The sequence below is a fragment of the Mastomys coucha genome, chromosome X (assembly GCF_008632895.1).
Source record: "Mastomys coucha isolate ucsf_1 chromosome X, UCSF_Mcou_1, whole genome shotgun sequence".
NCBI lineage: Eukaryota > Metazoa > Chordata > Mammalia > Rodentia > Muridae > Mastomys > Mastomys coucha.
The window spans coordinates 109,200,335-109,216,536 of NC_045030.1; positions in this window are offsets into that span (position 1 = coordinate 109,200,335).

A 16,202-nucleotide genomic window follows, 5' to 3' on the forward strand; every position below is an offset into this window, starting at 1 on the left:
CTATATATATATATATATATATATATATATGTATGTATGTATATCTCCTTACATACTTACCCCTAATTCTATTCTCTCTCCATCCCCCAGCCCTTGTGGGTTAAATACTTCCCCTGGTCCCAATCAGCATCGGCTACGTGGCAAAGCACAATAGGCTGCGGAAAATCATGCCAGATTGCATCACAAACTAGAGGCACACAGCTTTTCCAACTAAGGCTTGTTTATCTCAAAGCTCTTGGCTCTGGCCGGAGACCAGGTGTTCAATATATATGTATATAGGGTGGCAGCTGTGGCTCCCCACAAATTCCTATTAAACTTCTATGGTTGTTTGAGTAGTAATGGCCACCATAGGCTCATAGATGTGAATTCTTGGTCATTATGGAGTTGCACTATTAGGAAATGTGGCCTTGTTGGAGGTATGTCCTTGTTGGAAGAAGTGTGTCACTAGGGGTAGGCTGTGGGGTTTCCAAAGCCCAAGCCAGGACCAGTGGCTCTCTTTCTCTCTGCCTTTTGCCTGCAGATCTGGATGTAACTCTCAGCTATTCTCTAGCAACATGTCTGTGTGAATGTCACCATGCTTCCTACCATGATAGCAATGGACTAAGCCTCTGAGCTATAAGCAAGTCCTAGTTAAATGTTTTACTACTTTAGAGTTGCTATGATCATGATGTCTCTTCATATCAATAGAACACTGACTAAGACAACCTCCACAGTTAATAATTTGGCTAACAAATATGTAAAACAAGTCAGTTCAGATTCAGACTCTTGTCCCTGTTATACTAAAGCAGAAGATAGCAAAATTAGGCTGCATTGTAGCTACTAGGAGAGGTCTTGGTAGTATCAAAATCAAATTTTAATCCTGCCTAAATTCTCACACAAAAATCTCCTTTTCAGACTTACATATTCTCCTTTATCCAGGCCCTCAGGCCCTCACTCAATGAACACATACCTATCTAATCTCACAGGATGTATGGCTATTATATATATTTATAAAACTTGTTTTGTCTTATCAGGCTCCCTGTCAGCAAGCACTTGACAGAATCCACAATAGCATGCGGGTTTGGCTACTGTATATGGGATGGATACCCAGGTGTGGCAGTCTCAGGATGGCCTTACCTTCATGCTCTGCTGCACACTTTGTCTCCATATTTCCTTCTGTGAATATTTTGTTCCCCCTTCTAAGAAGCACTGAAGCATCCACACTTTTGTCTTCCTTCTTCTTGGGCTTCATATGGTCTGTGAATTGAATCTTGGGTATTCTGAACTTTTGGGATAATATTCAATTATCAGTCAGTGTATACCATGTGTGTTCTTTTGTGACTGGGTTACCTCACTCAGGATGATATTAAGCTTAGGGCTTAACTCTACCTCAACTACATCGAAGCTGCTTCTTTCAAAGACTTGCTTCCAGAACTTTTCAAGAACAGCTAGCTTGCCTATCCAGCCTTCCAGACTGTCATAGTCAAGATGTCAGCTGTGCAATGAACTTTCTCAGCACAGAGTGACTGGAAGGCAAATGATGCCAGCTAGCTCTCCTTTGACAAAGCCAACTTTCCTATTTCCCTTTGGGCCCCCAGAAGGGAATTCTTTGCACCAATTCAGCTGGAAGCAGACAAAAAAGAGCATCATCCCAGTTCCTTATGGTGGGGTGGTTGGTTCTGGTTATTTTATGAATTATAGACATGTTATCATTTAAGGGATGCTTTACAAATGTAAAGGTAACTAGAGAGCTTAAAGTCAGGGATTTCTATCTTTCCTTTCCTATTCTCTATCCTTCCTTCTTAGGTTAAAATGGAGGGGGTGGGGAAAAATGGGGGATATAGTAATATCGTAGAAATTATAGAAATAGACCAAAAGGGATAGTTTAGCAAATTTACTCTTAAGCAAAATATTACATAGCTATATTTTACATTGGTGCAGAATTTATTTGATACAAATTTAATGTTTTCATTGGTATGAATTTTTTATTGATATAAAATTGGGATTAATATTGTCATTCTTACATAGGCATTGTACCTATATAACACAATTAAGAATACAAGGCTTGGACCCAGTCCTTCTCTTACTGTTATCAGAAACTGAATTGACATGATTAAGCTTGTGAGTTAAGGGTCAAATAGGAAATTCATGGCTCTGAGTTTATTGTTAGGGTGTTTTCAGTTATTTTAATTAAAAATGGCTGAGAATAGTTAACAGAGAACAGTCAGATTAATTTACATAGGTAGTTGGTTTTCAAAAATGTCAAAACTCTACAGAATGTGATCTTTGATGTCCTTTAATCATTTGTTGTTGAGACATATTTGCTCCTGACAGCACCCCATTCTTGGATTCAAAGAAGAAACCGAGCATCTACACCTCCAGGTGAGGTTGTACATTGTGGGCCTGTGTACCAGACAGAGGCTTTCACGTAGATCTCTGGCCTGGCCGGGTATGAGAGTTCCTGCGAAGGGAAGAGAGCATGGGAGAAGTCGGGAGAAGTCGCTTCCGTCACTTCTGCTGCCACAGTAGGCTTCACCTCTGTCTCTGCCGCTTGCACAACCCTGTACTTGAGTCGGGTCGGACTGGGCACACAAGAGGCTGACTAGCCAGTGAGGAGTGCGGTGCAGCTTCAGTCCATGTTTCAGGAGAGTAGACTTCTTCCCCAAGTGTTACAGCTTTTAGAACAAAAGGCTCAGATGACAGAGTAAATCTCTCACACACCTTTAATTCCCTGGATGGGATTTATATACAGTTTTGGCAGTGATTCAGGGTTCAACAGAAGTTACTTCTCATTGGTTTGGGCTGAGAGCTTGGAGAATCTTTATTTGCAATATAAGAAGGCTTGGTGCTGCTAATATGTGACCAATATCACAAACTTCTCCTGCGGGGGGGGGGCTGTGGGGAGCTGTGACTGAAATAGGAGTCAGGGGCCCAGGAGGCGTGGTCAAACACCTTCTGTACCATGCAAGGGGAAATTACCACCCACCGGGTCCCCAGGGTTCTAGACCTTTTGATGACTCAGATCAGGTTGCCTACACAGAGTACTGCCCCACAAATCCCCCCCCTTTTTTTTTTATAAAGGAGAGGTGTCATCAGAATGACTGCTGGGGCATATTTGGGATGGAGATTTATTGCAACAGAGACCCTCTGAATCACCTGAGTGGGGCTCATGTGGACTCATGGAAACTGAATCATCAAGAAGCAGAGCCTGAGGGTGTCTGCCCCAGGTTCTCTGCATTTGTATTGTAGTGTTTGTGAGACTCCTGAGTGTGAACGATTAGGTCTCTGATTCGGTGTCTTCTCTTGAGTCTGTTTTCCTTCTCTTGGTTTGTCTTGTCTAGACTTGATATGATTTCGGTTTTGTGTTGTTATATTTTATTTTGTCTTGTTTGATTGTCTCTTGGAAACTTTTATTTTCTGATGACAGACAGAGGAAGAGAGGATCCAGAGGGGAGGGGAGGTAGGAAGGGACTAGGAGAAGTGAAGGGAGGGAAAACTGTAGTCAAGATATGAAGTGGAAACTTAAGGGTTCTTTGGAAAGTCAGATGTGTTGGATGGTGTTTAGTTGAAGCAAACACATGAAGGAACTTTCCCTGAGGTGGACACAGGTGAAAGGCTAAGGCAGACCCATGAAGAATTGTTTCACTGAAGCAAACACAGGTGAAAAGGTAAAGCAAGCACGTGAAAGGACATGTGATGAAAGATTCTTTGCTAATGACAAGCATGCATGTATTGGTCCACTCCATAGAGAGAGATGCACAAAAAAAAAGAGAGAAAGAAAGAAAAGAAAAGAAAAGAAAAAAAAGAGAAAGAAGAGAAAAGAGAAAGAAGAGAAGAGAAGAAAAGAAACATGATGATGTACCCTGGCTTCTATCCCCTTCAGCAGACTTGGGTTGATAGGCAGAGTGAACTTTGTCTGAGACAGTCTCACAGGGTGAGGCAAGACACTTGGTGAGGTAAGCCTCACTGCGGACATGTGATGTTGGGAGGAAGTATAATAAATAGGACTGGATGGAAAGTGATGCAAGCTGAGCTTGCCTTGCTTGCATAGCAAAAACACTTCTTGGTCTCCCATCTTCTCTGATTTTTGCTTCATTGAGAGAGTCATAGCCCTTAACTACTCCTGGCACTCCTATTGGCCCTGGTTCCTATTGCTGACTCATGCCAGTTTGGCAGAGACCTGGCTGTTCCTGCTATATTGTGACACCATTGCTGCTATACTGACACTGTTGAACTGGACTGCTGGTATATACATTGAAGTGTTTGCAAGTGGATTGAGCTGCTGCTGCTGACCTGTGAATTGAACTTAATTTCCTGACAATGTAGATGGGATTTGCTCCAAAGAACCATTTCTAAACAGGTCCAATTGCCCCGTATCCTTTCTTTTCCACTATCTCTGGTCAGTGGTGGGCTAAAAGGGAAATTAAAGTGTTTAAGAACCATCATTAAAAGTAGGCATTGAAAAAATTAAAGTTACAAAAAAATATTGTATGAGATAGATATCCATTTTCAACGAACAAACAAAAACTATGCTTGAGAATTTAAATATCTTTTTTGTTGCTCTTTTTTTTCTTTTTTCATTGGTTGTTTTATTTACTTACATTTCAAATGTTATCCCCCTTCCCAGTTTCCCCTCCACAAGCCTCCTATCCGGTCTTCCCTCACACCTACCTCTGTGAGGGTATTCCCCCACCTGCCCACCCACTCCTGCTTCAGCGCGCCCTAGTGTTCCATTCCCTTATCCTGGGTCATCAAGCCTTCCCAGGACCAAGGGGCTCCCTTCCCAGTGATGCCAGATGAGGCAATCCTCTGTTACATATTCAGTTGGAGCCATGGGTTACCCCCTGTGTACTCTTTGGTTAGTCTGTGAGAGCTTTGGGGATTCTGGTTGGTTGATATTGTTTTTCTTCCTATGGGGTTGAAAAACCCTTTAGGTCCTACAGTCCTTTCCCTAACTTCTCCATTGGGGTCCATGAACTCAGTCCAATGTTTGGCTGTGCACATCCTCATCTGCATTGGTCCAGCTCTGGGAGAACCTCTCAGGAGACAGCTATACTGGGTTCCTGTCATCAAGCACTTCTTGACATCAGCAATAGTGTCTGGGTTTGGTGTGAGCAGATGAGATGGATCCCTAGGTGGGACAGTCTCTGGATGGCCTTTCCTTCAATCTCTGCTCCACTCTTTGTACATGCATTTCCTTTTGACAGGAAGAGTTCTGGATTAATATTTTTGGTTCTCTGGAGTCTAACTTCTTGAATTCTTTGTATATTTTGGATATTAGCCCTCTATCGGATGTAGGCTTGGTAAAGATCTTTTCCTAATCTGTAGATTTCCATTTTGTCTTATTGACAGTGTCCTTTACTTTATAGAAGCTTTTAATTTTATGAGGTACTATTTGTCAATTCTTGATCTTAGAGCATGAGCCATTATGTTTTGCCATTGTGCCAATGTGTTTAATGTTCTTTCCCACTTTCTCTTCTGTTAGATTGGTTGTATCTGGTATTATGTGTTGGTCCTTGATCCACTTGGACTTGAATTTGTACAAGGAGATAAGAATGGGTCAATTTGTATTCTTCTACATGATGACTGCCAGTAGAAGGGCACCATTTGTTGAAAATGCTGTCTTTTTTTCCACTGGATGGTTTTGGCTCCTTTGTCAAAGATCAAGTGACCATACGTGTGGTTCATTTCTGGGTCTTACAATTCTATTCAACTGATCTACTTACCCATCACTGTACCAACACCATGCAGTTTTTATCACTATTGTTCTGTAGTATAGCTTGAGGTCTGGGACTGTGATTCTCCTGAATTTCTTTTATTGTTGAGAATGGTTTTTGGGTGTTTTGTTATTCCAGAAAAATTCGAGAATTGCTCTTTCTATCTCTGTGAAGAGTTTATGTTGGAATTTTGAAGGAAATTGCATTTCATCTGTAGATGGCTCTAGGTAAGATGGCCATTTTTACTATTAATCCTGCTGATCCATGAGCATGGGAGATCTTTCCATCTTCTGAGGTCTTCTTCAATTTCTTTCTTCAGAGACTTGAAGTTCTTTTCATACAGATCTTTTACTTGCTTGGTTAGCATCACACCAAGATATTTCATATTATTTGTGACTATTGTAAAGGGTGTTGTTTCCCTAATTTTTTTTTCTCAGCCCATTTATCCTTTGAGTAGAGTAAGGCTACTCACTTGTTTGAGTCAATTTTGTATCCAACCACTTCGTTGAAGTTGTTTATCAGCTGTATGAGTTCTTGCATGGATTTTTTTGGATCACTTATATATACTATCATATCATCTGAAAATAGAGACATTTTGACTTCTTCCTTTCCAATTTGTATCCCTTTGATCCCCTTTTGTTGCCTAATTGCTCTGGCTAGAACATCAAATACTATATTGAATAGATAGAGGGAGAGTGGGCAGCCTTATCTTATTCCTGATTTTAGTGGGATTGCTTCAAATTTCTCTCCATTTAGTTTATGTTGGCTATTGGCTTGTTGTATGGTACTTTTATTGTATTTAGATATGGACCTTCAATTCCTATTCTCTCCAATATTTTTAGCATGAAGGGGTGCTGTATTTTGTCAAAGGCTTTTTCAGCATCTAATGAGATGATCATGTAGTTTTTTTTTTCTTTGAGTTTGTTTATGTAGTGGGTTACATTGATGGATTTCCATATATTGAACCATCCCTGCATCCCTGGGATGGAGCCTACTTGATCATGATGAATGATTATTTTGATGTGTTCTTGGATTTGGTTTGTAAGAATTTTATTGAGTATTTTTACATTGATATTCATAAGGGAAATTGGTCTGAAGTTCTCTTACTTTGTTGGGTCTTTGTGTGGTTCAGGTATTAGTGTAACTGTGGCTTCATGAAATATATTAGGTAGTGTTCCTTCTGTTTTATGAAATATTTTATGAAATATTTTGAGAAGTATTGGTATTAGGTCTTCTTTGAACATCTGATAGAATTCTGCACTAAACCCATCTGGACCTGGGGATTTTTTTGGTTGGGAGACTATTAATGACTGTTTCTATTTCCTTAGGGGTTAGGGAATGCTTAGATGGTTTATCTGACCCTGATTTAACTTTGGTACATGGTATCTGTCTAGAAAATTATCCATTTTATCCAGATTTTCCAGTTTTGTAGAGTATAGTCTTTTGTAGTATGGTCTCATGATTTTTTTGATTTCCTCAGTTTCTGTTGTCTCTCTTTTCGTTTCTGATTTTATGATACTGTCTCTGTGACCTCTGGTTAGTCTGGCTAAGGGTTTAGCTATCTTGTTTATTTTCTCAAAAAATCAGCTCCTAGTTTTGTTGATTCTCTGTATAGTTCTCTTTGTTTCTACTGGGTTGATTTGAGCCCTGAATTTGACTATTTCCTGCTGTCTACTCCTCTTGGGTATATTTGCTTCTTTTTGTTCTAGAGCTTTCAGGTATGCTGTTAAGCTGCTAGTGTATATATCCTCTCCAATTTCTTTATGGAAACACTCAGAGCTATGAGTTTTCTTTTTAGCACTGCTTTCATTGTGTCCCATAAGTTTGGGTATGTTGTCCCTTCATTTTCATTAAATTCTAAAAAGTCTTTAACTTCTTTCTTTACTTCTTCCCTGAGCAAGTTATCATTGAGCAGATAGTTGTTCAGCTTTCATGTGTATGTAAGCTTCCTGTTGTCTTTGTTGTTGTTGACAACCAGCCTTATTCCATGGTGATCTGATAGAATCCATGGGATTATTGCAATCTTCTTGTATTAGTTGAGGCTTTTTTTGTGTCCTACTATGTGGTCAGTTTTGGAGAAGGTACCATGTGGTGCTCAGAAGAAGGTATATTCTTTTGTTTTAGGATGAAATATTCTATAGATATCTATGAAGTCATAACTTCTGTTAGTTTCATAATGTCTCTGTTTAATTTCTGTTTCCCTGATCTTTCTACTGGTAAGAGTCAGGTGTTAAAGTCTCCTTTGTGTAAGGTTCAGTATGTACTTCAAAGCTCAAGCTTCAGCAATGTTTTTTTACATATTATGCATGTGCCCTTGCATTTGAGGAATAGTTGTTCAGAATTGAGAGTTCATCTTGGTAGATTTTTCCTTTGATGAGTATGTAGTTTCCTTCCCCATCTTTTTTGATAACTATTGGTTGATAGTCTATTTTATTGGATACTAGAATTTCTAACTCTAGCTTGTTTCTTGGAAACATTTGCCTGTAAATTTTTTTCCAGCCCTTTAACTTGAGGTAGTGTTTGTCAATGAGGTGCCTTTCCTCCATATAGCAAAATGCTATGTCCTGTTTACATATCCAGCCTGCTAGTTTATTTCTTTTTATTGGAGAACTGAGTCCATTGATGTTGAGAGATATTGAGGACCAATAATTGTTGTTTCCTGTTATTTTTGTTGTTAGAGGTGGAATTATGCTTGTGCAGTTCTCTTCTTTTGGGTTTGTTGTGAGAAGATTAGTCTCTTGCTTTTTCTCATGTGTTTTTCCTCCTGTGTTACAGTTTTCCTTCTATCATCCTCTATACAGCTGGATTGCTGGCAAGACACTATTTAAATTTTGTTTCGTCATGGAATATCTTGGTTTCTCCCTTATGGTAATTGAGAGTTTTGATGGATATAGTAGCCTGGGCTGGCATTTGTGTTCTCTTAATGTCTGTATGACATCTGCTCAAAATCTTCGGGCTTTTAGACTTTCTGCTGAGAAGTCTGGTGTAATTCTGATGGATCTCCCATTATATGTTATTTGACCTTTTTCCCTTACTGCTTTCAATATTCTTCTGTGCATTGATGTTTTTATTATTATGTAGCAGGAGGAATTTCTTTTCTGCTCCCATCTGCTTGGTGTTCTGTAGGCTTCTTGTATGTTTATGTACATCTCTTACTTTATGTTAGGGAAGTTTTCTTCTATAAAGTTTGAAGATGTTAGTTAGCCCTTTGAGTTGGGAATATTCACTCTCTTCTATGCGTATTATTCTTCGGTTTGGTCTTTTCATTGTATCCTAGATTTCTTGAATGTTTAGAGTTAGGAGGTTTTTTTCGCTTTTTGTATTTTCTTTGACTGTTGTGTCAGTGTTTTCTAGGGTATCTTCTTCCCCTGAGTTTTTTTCCTTTTTTTTTTAAAGATTTATTTATTTATTTTATATACATGAGTATATTGTAGCTGTACTGATGGTTGTGAACCTTCATGTGGTTTTATGACCTCTGCTCACTCCAGTTGGCCCTCGCTCAGTCTGGTCAACTCTGCTCTGCCTGGCCCAAAGATTTATTTATTATTATATTTACTTATTATTATAAATAAGTATACTGTAGCTGTCTTCAGAAGAGGGCGTCAGATCCCATTACTGACGGTTATGAGCCACTATGTGCTTGCTGGGATTTGAACTCAGGATCTTTGGAAGAGCAGTCAGTGCTCTTACCTGGTGAGCCATCTTATCAGTCCAGATTTTCTCTTCTATCTCTTGTATTCCATTGGTGATTCTGGCATTTGTGAATCTTGATCTCTTTCTTAGGTTTTCCATATCAGGGCTGTCTGCCTTTTTGTTTTCTTTAATGTTTCTACTTCCATTTTCAGATCCTGGATGGTTATGTTCAATTCCTTTACCTGTTTGATTATGTTTCCCTATATTTCCTCAAGAGATTTGTTTCCTCTTTAAGGGCTTCTACTTGTGTTCTCCTGTATTTTTAAAAGTGAGTTGTTTATGTTCTTCTTATCATATTCATAAGATGTGATTTTAGATCTGAATCTTGCTTTTTAGGTGTCTTAGGTTATCCTGGGCTTGGTGTGGTGGGAAAACTGGGTCCTGATGTCATCAAGTAGCATTAGTTTCTGTTGCTTATGTTCTTGCACTTGCCTCTTGCCATTTGGTTATCTCTAGTGCTAACTGTTCTTGCTGTCTCTGACTGGAGCCTTGCCATTTGGTTATCTCTAGTGCTAACTGTTCTTGCTGTCTCTGACTGGAGTCTGTCCCTCTTGAGATCCTGGTTGTGTCAGAACTCTTCAGAGTCCAGCTGTCTCTGTGATCCTGTGATTCTGAGATCCGTGATCCTGAGACCCTGTTGTGTCAGAGCTCCTGGGAGTCAAGCTCTCTCTGGGTATTGCTGGAGTGGGTGTGGAGCCAGAGCCCTGGGTCTGCTCCAGGCACAGGTGCAAGCTGGAAGGAACATGAGGGTTTGTGTTTCCCTGGTTCCTGTGGTGGTCCCAGTTATGCCAGGTGTTGGGAAAGATTTTGTGGCCTCAGCTGAGATCTTGAGTGTGTTAGAGTTCCAGTGATCCTGGGCATGTCTGATCTTCTGGGAGGCAAGCTTCCTCTGGGATTTGTAGGAATGGGTGCCCAGCAAGTGCCCCAGCTCTGTTCCAGGTGCAGGTTCAAATCAGAAGGAAACCATGCCACTGGCTGGGCAGTGTCTAGTTCCTGTGTCCCTGGATCCTGGGGTTCCCAGTTACTCCAGGAGTTGGGACAGATGTTGTGGCCTCACCTGTTATCCAGGGCATTTCAGAGCACCTTGGGAGTCAAGCTTCCTCTGGGTGTTGTAGGAGTGGGTGCAGAGCCAGTGCTCCAGGTGTGTTGAAATTAAGTATCTTGAAATACATGATCTATGCATTTTTCTTTCGTCATGGACTAAGAACTCAGAATTGTTTTCTACTTAACTCCTGACACACAAAAGTACTTGAATAGTGTATTGGGTCATAGATTTGACGCTATTTTCTTGTTTCTTGTAGGCACAAAGATAAGGTGCTATTATTGTTGGATCTGGGAATAAAATCAAGTGTTTTTACTAGTGGCTTCTGTGTTTTAAGGAGAAACTACTTTCTTAGGAATTCTAAAAATAATAATTTAAAAATACTTATGATAAAAGGGTTCTGTAATGGTTTGTATATGCTTGGCCCAGGGAGTGGCACTATTTGAATGTGTGACCCTGTTGGAGTAGGTGTATCACTGTGTGTGTCTATAAGACCCTTACCCTAGTTGCCTGATATCCAGTCTTCCACTAGTAACATTCTGATGAAGATGTAGAATTCTCAGCTCTGCCCACATCATGCTTGTCCGGATGCTGCCATGCTCCAACCTTGATGACAATGGACTGAACCTCTGAACCAATAAGCCAGCTCCAATTAAATGTTGTCCTTTATAAGATGTGCCTTGTCATGGTGTCTGTTTACAGCAGTAAAACCCTAACTAAGACAGATTCCTTATCTACATTATAATAAGAACTATACAAATTGAATATCCAAACCATAAAATTAACAATTACCCAATAAGCTAATGAAAGGCACATATTGTTTTCAGTAGAAGAAAAGTCCAATCAATTTTAAAAATCTGCAATCTCTTTAACCATTAGAAAAACACAAGCTAAAACCACTTTGATATTCTGTCTCACTCTAGTCAGAATGACTATGATCACAAAAACTTCCTTGTCTAAGTATAACATGAACAAAGAAGACATGAATAAACATGCTAATGTGTAGGATGGAAAGCTCATGAGGCCTCAACCCTAGACAAAAGCTGCAGGCAACTGAGAAATGCTCAGAGTGGAAGAAATAGTCTTTATGATGGAAGAACAGTTAGCTATCCAATACCAAATTGTCATCCCTGAAAACATTAGCATTAACATGCAAGTAACATTATACATTAAAAACAAATTATATTTATATATTTAAGAATATGTGTAAATGTGTGAGTGTGACTATGTATGTGTGTGTGTATGTGTAACAATTAGAGAAAAGGTAAGAAGACCATGATCTTGATAGAGTTCAATGAATTTGAAAGAGTTCAAGGAGTTAATGTAAAAGGAAGGGTTTGGATAGCAAGAAGGGAAGGGGAAATGATAAAATAATATTATGTCAAAAATAGAAAAAAAAAGAAAACAAATAAAAACAAATACTTGATAAGAGGACCTTATGCACTGCTAACAGAAGTATAAACTCATAAAACCTCTATGAAAATCAGTGTGTAAGATCCTTGTAGTAGCTTCAATATGTTTGGCCCATAGAGTGGCACTGTTAAGGAGGTGTGGCCTTGTTGAAGTAGGTATGGCATTGGAGTAGGTGTGACCTTGGAGTAGGTGTGGTCTATTTTGGAGTGGGTGTGGCCTTGGAGTAGGTGTGGTCTTGTTGGAGTGGGCGTGGCCTTGGAGTGGCTGTGGCTAGGTTGGAGTAGTTGTGTCCCTGTGCGTGTGGGCTTTAAGAGAACTTCCTCCTAGCTGCCTTTGGATGCCAGTCTTGTCCTGACTGCTTTCAGATCAAGCTGTAAAATTATTGGCTCCTTCTCCAGAACCATGTCTGCCTGGATGCTGCCATGCTTCCTGCTGTGATGATAATGGACTGAACCGCTGAACCTGTAAAGCAGGCCCTACTTTAAATGTTGTCCCTTTAAAATTTTTGACCTAGAATTGTTCCTGTATTTAAAAAAAAGAAAAAGGAAAAAAGAAAAAAAATGCAGGGACATAAAGGAGCAGAGACTGAAGGAATGGCCAACCCAGTGACCGACCTAACATGGGATCCATCCCATGGGCAGGCACCAAATCCTGACACTATTTACTGTTGCTGTGTTCTTGCAGACAGAATCTTAGCATGGCTGGCTTGTGAGAGGTTCTACCAGCAGTTGACATAGACAGATGCAGATACTTAAAGGCAACCACTGGACTAAGGTGTGGGACCCCTATGAAAGAGTTAGGGGAAAGATTGAAGGAACTGAAGGGGATGGCTATCACATAGGAAGACCAATATTATCAAATAACCCAGACCCCTCAGAGCTCCTAGAAAATAAACCACCAACCAAAGAGCATACAAGGGCTGGTCAGAGAATCCTGGCACATATGCAGCAGAGGAAGGACTGCCTTTTCTGGCTACAGTGGGAGAAGATATGTTCAATCCTGTAGAGACTTGATGCCCCCCAAAAGGGAGTTATACAGAGGGGCACCCTCTCAGCAGAGAAAGCAATGGGGTAGGGATGAAGAAATCTTGGAGGAGTGACCAGGAGGGGGCAATATTTAGGATATAAGTAAATAAAATAATTAATTAAAATGTCCCTTATAAGTGTTGCCTTAGTCATGGTGTATCTTCTCAGCAGTGGAAACCCTAAGACAGTCCTCAAAAAATGAAAAATAGAACTATTTTTTTACAGCTATAGGAAAATGAAAAATTCTATACATCTATCAAGAAAAGAATGGAGAATAATAGTGTGGTTTTATATATACAGCAGAATTTTATTCAACTGTTAAGGAAAAGTAAGATCATGAAATTGTTAAGTAAATGAATAGGAACAAAATTGTTTTATTAAATAAGGAGTCAGAAAGAATAATAACAGATACTTCCTCTCATATGTGGGTCTAACTAATGTTTGAATGTTTGTAAGTAAGGAATTGTTTGAGTGACTCTAGACACTAGATAGATAGTGACTCATTGACACTAGTTAGAAGACCATAAGAAGAGAACTGTAAGTGTTGAGAAGTTGAGCAGGGGGCAAAATGTCACATGTAACACAAAAGTGAAGAAGCCTTTTGAGAATGGAAGAACACAAGGGAGGGAAGAACAATGGGGAAAGAGAGGCACCAAAAGCAAATTTTCATTCTTCGTAAGATAATGTAAAAATATTCGATGCACCAAAAGCCCTGTAGATGTAGGCTAATAATTTCAAACCATGGTGTTCATTTTAAAATCTCTCTATAGTTATAATGACATTTCTGTAATAATCTAATAAGTTTGTTGTTATGATTACATTTTACTCAACAGAAGTTAGTGGTTATAGTATAAAGAAATTTGACCATTGAGCCATGTTTGAATTAATATTAAAATTTTGTTTGGTGATACATGTTTTAGTTTATCTTCATTTTTGTATCAAGTTATATATATATAATATAGAGAGAGCAAATATGAACATCTTATGTAATATATTTAGGTCTTAGGAATGAGCTTTTGAGGAATAAAGGAAGGCCTTCTGAGGCCAGGCACATTTGACATAAGATATTTCAAACACTGTCACTTAGACCTTCTGTGCATGGAAAGGAAGAAAATAATTTCCATGAAGAAATTGGTTGCCTTTGGGGAACTGCAGCTGGTGAATCAATCATGTCATGTTTCTGAGCAATGAGCAAAATCATGAAGAGGGTCCATTTGAAAGCTCCATTATTTGATGCAAAGGAGATTAGAATGAAGGCTTTGAGGCCTTAACTGAGCCCAATTTTTCCCTCTTTTATGCCCTCAACTAATTTTGTAAGCAGATAATTGCACCTTCCAAACAAGGTACAAGTGGGCAATTTTTCCCTCAAATATCCTAGCAGATGTTGTTAAGCACTTCTGGTGCAATTAGTCCTATACACCAATAATTATAGGCATACACATGACAAGCTTGAAAAAGATGCCAAAACTTTAAAGTGCAATGTGATTCCTTCTAACTATTTGGAATAAACTGCAGATTGACAAAGATAATAGGCAATTTTACATAGAACTTATCATTTTTTTCCAAGTGCTTTTAAATAGACTGGCTTTATACAATTTAAAAAATATTATATGATGTGTTATACGCTAATCACCAGTAGTAGTGCTAGGGATTTATTGTAGGGCCTTATATATGCTACCATTGAGTTATATCCTCAGCCCTGTCATCATTGTTCTTTCAATGGAAGCATAGATTATAGATTTAATACAATTTGCTCAATTAATAGAGATAAAAGTATGCTCTAAATTCTGACTTTACTACACATTGGTGCTCTTAGATTTCCCTTTAAAATTCTTAGTTGATCCTTAAAAATATACATTTGCAATTAGTTTTACTCTAGAAGTCTTATTACATCTAAAGTCCAGGCAAATTTTCTAGATTGAAAATAGAAATTTGTGACTCATTAGCATATAAATGATACTTGGAGTTATCATATGGAATCATATCATATGATGTATGGTATATTACATGATGTATGTGGTATTATAAGGTAGCAGATGAAACATTGAAAGAAAATTTCTAATATAAAAAATAACTATGATGTATTTTCTGTTTTTTGTTTTATTAAAATAAGATTTTTGACAATATAGTCTGATCACAGTTTCCTGTCTCTTCAAACTCCCCCCAAATTATCCCCACCTCCACTTCCATTAAAATTTGCAGTCTTTCTCTCTCATTAGAAACAAATGGGCATCTTAAAATAATAAAATAAAAAGTCAAACAACAAAATAGGACAAAACAAAACGGAAGAAACAAGTGAAAGGTAAAGCAGCACATATGGATGCAGAGACACATGATCACACACAGAGAAACTCCATAAAAGCTCAAAGCCAGAAACTGTAATAGTTGCAAAAATACAAACTTTCAAAAGACAAGTAAGGTGATCAATAATGCTCTGACCAAGAATTATGAAGTAAAACAGACTTCAAAAATATCACCTAGTTTATTTTGTGTTGGCAATCTATTGCTGGGCATAGGGCCACCCCTTGAGAGTGGTGATCAGTTGAAATTAGCTTCTGGGTTAGGGATGGGGCTTTTTGTTCATGTTCCTTGACAGCACTGAGATCTCATCTGGTCCAGACACCTTCAGGCCCTGTGCATGCTGCTACAATCTCTGTCAGTTAATATGCATATTGGTTGTACTGTGTTTAGAAGGCCGTATTTCCTTCATGGCCTCCATTTTCTCTGACTTTTATAATATTTCTACCTCCTCTTCTGCAAGGTTCCTTGAGTCTTGAGGGAAGGAATATGGTGAAGATATCTCATTTAGGAGACATCTCACTAGAGACTGAGTGTTCCAATGTCTCTCTATGCACATTGTCCAGTTGTGAGTCTCTGTCTTTTTTCCCATCTACTGGAGGAAAAAGTTTTTCTGATGATGACTGAGCAAAATACTGATCTGTGAGTACAACAAAATGTTAAGAATCATTTTATTGCTATCTTCATTTATCAGAACAATACCATTTAATGTTCCACTAGGACTCTTGTCTAAATAGTATTAGGTTCCTGGTCACATTAACAGTGTGGAGGATTGGTTTTATCTCATGGAGTAGGCCTTAAATACAATCAGACATTGGTTGGTTACTCCCACAAGCTTTATGCCACTATTACAGCACACATTACAGATCAAATTATTTGTAGTTGGGTTGGTATTTACCTTTTTCCTTTAAGTACCATGAACAATAGTCAGAGGTAAAGGCTTTAGATATGCAGCAGCTTTTTTATTTTTTTTTTACACATTCTGAATATTTCTAACCTTTTTTTAATTAGATATTTTCTTTATTTACATGTAAA